At 36.1% G+C, this 5,736-nt stretch overlaps 1 protein-coding gene across 1 annotated transcript in view; it reads right to left on the bottom strand.

Moving 5' to 3' along the window:
• The window catches only part of urahb (urate (5-hydroxyiso-) hydrolase b), a 464,718-nt gene that overhangs the window by 68,657 nt on the left and 390,325 nt on the right, over window positions 1-5,736 (bottom strand). The gene's annotated exons all lie outside the window — the stretch shown is intronic.

Genomic DNA, 5,736 nt, shown 5'->3' with positions numbered 1-5,736 from the left:
TTAAGATAATGAGATACTGGCAACGTCTGTGCATTTAAAAGTCCCAAAGCCAATATTTGTGTTTAGTGTTTTATCCTTTTCTGCAAGAGTCCTCATACATCATTGATTTATGCTGCAAAAAAAAAAAAAAAAGTCATGGGGCCTTTAAGTAGAAGCAAAACAAGCTTTTGAATTTAGCCTGCTGTTTTATTTTACCAGCACTTTTACCAGCATAGTTTTATTTTACCAGCATAAAAAAAAAAAAGGGACGGTTGGGCATCATCCTTACAGTTTCCGTTTAACATGGTCTAGTTTATTTCTTTTAACTCTTTCTGATCCCATTTCTATGTTTCGTCAGCTTAGGCCCCACTTGCAGAAGCTTGAAGCTGATTTCATGTGTGACTGCACGAGTGTCCACATACACTATATGGACAGAAGTATTGGGATAAATGACTTTTCCAGTCATAGGTATTTCTTCATCAAACTGTTAACACTCAATTGGAGGCACATGACTGTATAGTATGTTTTTGGATGTGGTAGCATTTCAGCTTGGCATCCCTGAAGATATCCATGAAGATATAGTTACATGGGTTGGAATGTACCATCTTGAGTGGCCTGCTATAGAGCTCTGACCTTAACCCTATTAATACAGCACAAATTTCTTCAAGCACACTCCAGAATCTAGTGGAACGTCTTAGAAGAGTGGAGTTTTTTATAACAGAAAATGGGACTAAATGTTGAATAGGATGTTTAAAAAGCACATACAAATCTTTTGGTCAGCTGTCCACCACTTTTGTCCATTAAGTGTATTTACAGTAAGTTATGCATTTTCCTTATTAGGAAAAAGGTAAAAGTCTTCTAAAATCAATTGTAAGATTTCGGACATGACTAATTTCAAATACTACTCGGGTAGTACAGATTTTGTTTTGTTTTTTCCCCATCTTTACTTGATTTGATTGATTTGATATATATATATATATATATATATATATATATATATATATATATATATATATATATATATATATATATATATATATATATATATATTAGACCTTTTTTGCATCCTCAAAGGTATACAGGAGACATTCTGGATCACACATACACACGTGGACGTAGAGGTTTTCAGCATGACATGTTTGGCATATCTTTTCATGCAGACTAATCCTAAAACTTGGAATAGCTTTACTGTGGTTTTCGGATTTAGGTCTTTGAACTATTAAAAGACTGAAGACTTTCTGAAGACTGTTCAAGTTTGCAATTCGTTGCCAAATGTAACTGAACTGGGCATCTCTAAATCTCAAATCTAGACACAAATAGCAAGTATTTTTGTACGTGTCTCTTTAAGTGTTATTCATGTAACAATGCAGTGAATGTGCCTTATTTCAATGGGGTCAGAATAAACTTTGATAGTCATTCATCAATTTTTTTTTTTTAGTAAAGAATAAAAAACATTTAATTGCTCAATCAGATTTTTTTTCCCATTATTGTTTTTGTAACTATGCACACACTCATATCCAGACTTAGCAGTAATGTACTCATTTCATCCAATCATCTCTCAATGTAATCCATGTATGGCATCATTCTACAATATTGCAAACTACTACTTTATTTAAAATATTAAGAAATAATATGGATATTTTTTTAAATATTATACAAGAAAAATTTATTAATATTTTAGATCTTTACCTAAAATCTTTATCTAAGTATAAAATACCAGATCTTTACCTGTAACCCTTTAGTGCAAAATACAAGCTGCAGTATTTGATATCCGGTAATGTCAGTCGAACATGTAAAAGTAGAAAGAGGAATTGTTTGCGAAATGTTTGCAAGAAATGTGCAACGAGTTGCCAACTTTTACTGTGGGTGTGTATGAAATGTGCTGCCGTCCAGCACACTGATTGATGGATGTGCTGAACAGGCCGGGAATCTTATGGCCCTTCTGATTTAATGAAGGAGACGTAGGGAAATGTAGTCATTACCATTATTAAGCGCCAGGGCAGTTTCACAGCCAACCATGCATCACGCCAATAGGAGAAGATTAAACCACTTAGTCTAAACGGGCGAAAAAGAGAGCACTTTCATAAAAGTGCATTAAATGATTGACACGCCGTTTTCTGAAATATGCTGCGCCTTGAGACTGCTACACCACGGTTAAGACGAAACACTCTTTTACTCGAGATGGCTCTAAAGTGCAAATCGCCTGTGGACTCATTTTGAATATGGAGGAGATGGGCAGAGGGGAAAGAGAGGTCATCAATTAACACATTAAGCAAATATCAGAATGAAATGTAGCATTCACAGATGCCCAGAACAGGAAGATGAAAGTTCCTGTGTCAGCTTTTCTGCAGTGGGATCTAAAGAGCTGAGAGCATAATTAATCTGACCCCCTTTCAACCTGTTAAATTCGGGAAATCAGTTTTCTTTTCTTTTAGCTTCCGGTCTCAATTTGTGACGAGTGCTCTGGGGTAACGTTCCTTCTGACAGATTCTTTTTAATTCATTACAACAAAGCTGTGTGTGAAGTGTTCGATTGCAGTGCACTTGCACTCCACTAAGGCTGTCGCACGCTGAACCAAACAAATGTTACGCACAAACCAGCTCTCTAACTGCTGTTCTTCCTAATTTTTTTGGATTATATTTCTAAGGTGGTGTGAAGCATTGCTATTTTATTGCTTTCATCATTCGGTTGAAATGTTTCATATTTAAGAAGGCTGGACTACTGGGTGCCCCAGAAGTGATCTTGAAAACAGGTGGACACCACAATTTATCATGATTAATCAGAATGAGTTATTTGGACTTGAATTATTTAGTGAACTGTTTGGACTGCTTGATTCATTCTGGGCCCCTGTCTCCTGTATGTGTTTAACATCCTGAATGCTCTTCTGAAAGCAGCCATCATCTCGGTCTCATTCTAAACCTGGCCTCCAGTGTTAAACAGCAATACAGCCTTCAATATAAGGTGATAGGGCAGATGACCTGATTATCTATTAGGCTTCTTTCGCTGTTGTGGGTCACACCTTTCCTGCATTTCATTACAATTCCCAATTAAACATTTCAGTCGCCTCTGAAAGGCCACGAGGCCAGCAGGCACGAGACCCCTTGAACTTTCCCCTGTAGAACAAATGGCCCAATTTACATAACAAGCAGCGATGGGGAAAATCTTTTATCTTTGCATACAATTAAATCTCAAACGAGAGAACATCTCAGTCAATTACACGGAATGACAACTTCGTAAATAAATTAGTCTTGCCAATATATTGAGAGGGAAGATCAATAGGCAATGTTAACCAGATATTGCGGCTATGTTCTGCAACATGGTGTCAATATCTGTCAGCTGCATTTCTCTGTCTGCTAGTGGAGATCAGATGGACAAGATGGATCTACACTGACACCAAAATATAAAACCGGGATCGTTTACATGTCAGTATGACCTTTTATGTTATTCTGACCAAGCCAGATGGTTACAACAAATAGATTTTGCTAAGCTCCAATGAAGGTTAAAGTGTGACATGACAGGCATTTAAAAGATATTTGTAAGGAATTACACATTGCAGAACCCAGCCTGCTTTAATAGTTTTTATACTTTGGACTGTTATTACAATCTTTCATGACCTTCATTCTCTGGCAACATATTTTTATATATCTTCATAGCCAACTGACAAAATTTTTAAAAAATCTCATAACCCATTAAAAAGTGTACTGCTCCTCATTCCTGGATTAATCCAAATACATACACCCTGCCGACTAACGGCTGCAGGTCCTAAAAAGAAATGTGATCTACTGTACAAGCTTTTCACATTTTTACAAACTGGTCTGAGATGATTCTTACACCGCAATGACTCTAACATAACATTAGAGGGCAGTGTTGCCCTAGAAAAAGCTTAGGTGAAGCTTCCAGTAAATGTCTACTGTGGCCAGTTTGATAAGAATATGACACATTAGTTCTTGGACTGTCTGGTGTAAATTGAAAAACGTATTACAGTTTTTCTTAGTTGCTTTGGAGAGTTTTTCAGATCGGAAATAAAATTCTCAAAATTACTTGTTCAACCCCTGTATCATTTAGTCACTTGTGCACATCATAAAAAATATTTCTTGTCGCTTTGATCAAATTGCGAATGCTTTTGTACATTCATTTAATTGATGGTGTACAATTGTTCGCTGTTTCCTACATTATCAGTTGATTGTCATTTTGATCAAAATGGTATACTGGTTGCACTCAAATAGTTTTAACCTCACAACATCTCAGCATCAGTGCATTGAATAAGTCATTGAATGCAAAATGGTTAAACCAGTTGTCATCATCTCTCATCTAAAATTGAGAAAAAGTGTCTTGAATTGATGAATTGGGCAGATGAAACTTGAATGTCACAAATGAGGGAAAGTTTACAGCATCAGATCAACCAATAATCAACTAGTACTAAAATAGGTCAAAGGTGAATCTTCTGAACCTTAATTTAATGACAGACAAAATACGAAATTACAATTTCTAAAAATGGATGAAAAACCAAGAAACGTACGAACTAACACTTGTAGACTACAGTAACAGTGTGAATCCTGTCCTGTCTCTTTGCAATCAATATAAATCAAACATGCAATCAAATAAATAAATTTGTGCTGCTGAAATTCATAGACGCCGTACAGAATCATTCTAATCCAAACCGTAATTTATATCAGGAAACGCTGAAACTGTGCGCCGCCATACTGACAAAACGACTAAACATTTTGATGATCTTGTTTGTGATAAGTGACAAAGAGACTTTTCATTCTGATGGGAATAAGATTGACACATTCATTGACACAAATACTTATTTTTGAGAGATAAACTAAGGGTTTTGAGAAAAGTACAGGCTTTTGCAAGAAACTCAATATATTGTGCTGTTAGTGCAGATTGTTTTGAGAATCGAGAAATGCTCCGAAGATATGCTCTGAGATAAACTGTAACCATAATCCAGTGATCAATTCAACTGTTTTTTTTTTTCCTATTCAGGATTGAAGTGGATCCCAAAAACTGAAAACACACTAAATTAAACACCTGCCCATTACCACATATAGACAGGTTGAAACATTCTATCACACCTAAGAGATATTTGAATGTCGATGAATGTTGATGCACCTACTAGTATGTTTTGGGAAGTGGGAGGAGGCTGGAGAACCTGGAGGAAACCCCCACACAGGGAGTACTGAACTCTAGAGCTGTGAGACAACAGTCAGTACTGCCAGTGTGCCAACCTGAAGGCATTTCTCCATTGTAAATACATTTAGAGAGTTTTAATATGAGTAAATTCACACTTTCTATCAGTAGTTTGCATTTTTTGCTGTTAGACTGTCAGATATTAATGTTTGTGATAGTTATGGATTGGGAATAGTCATCAGGAAAGAAGAACCAATTACTTGACAATGATCCAGTTTAAGTAGGAGAATGAGAAAAGCATGTCAACATGTGCACATATTGACAAAAGCTCAGACTAGAGACAGGACTTGCTGTCACATGAGCAAAATATTGGCAAGTTGTCCAATTTCAAAATGTGTCTCTTCCATGTTTCCTTCGGCAAACACAGGAGAAGCTTGCAGACACACATTAATCCATACCGGAGGAGATGTCTCATCAAACTCGGCTACAATTTATTTTGTCTGTATATGTGTGTGCACTGATTTGTTGTTCGATTTCAGGACAGTAGGATAATTATCATTCAATAAATTATGATAATAGATTTGTTTTCTCACGTTTTTGCGAAATAAATTTCTATTTTATGCC

This window comes from Silurus aristotelis (assembly GCF_946808225.1).
Source record: "Silurus aristotelis genome assembly, chromosome: 7".
In the NCBI taxonomy this organism is placed as follows: Eukaryota; Metazoa; Chordata; class Actinopteri; order Siluriformes; family Siluridae; genus Silurus; species Silurus aristotelis.
This window is presented reverse-complemented; position numbering and strand designations above follow the sequence as displayed.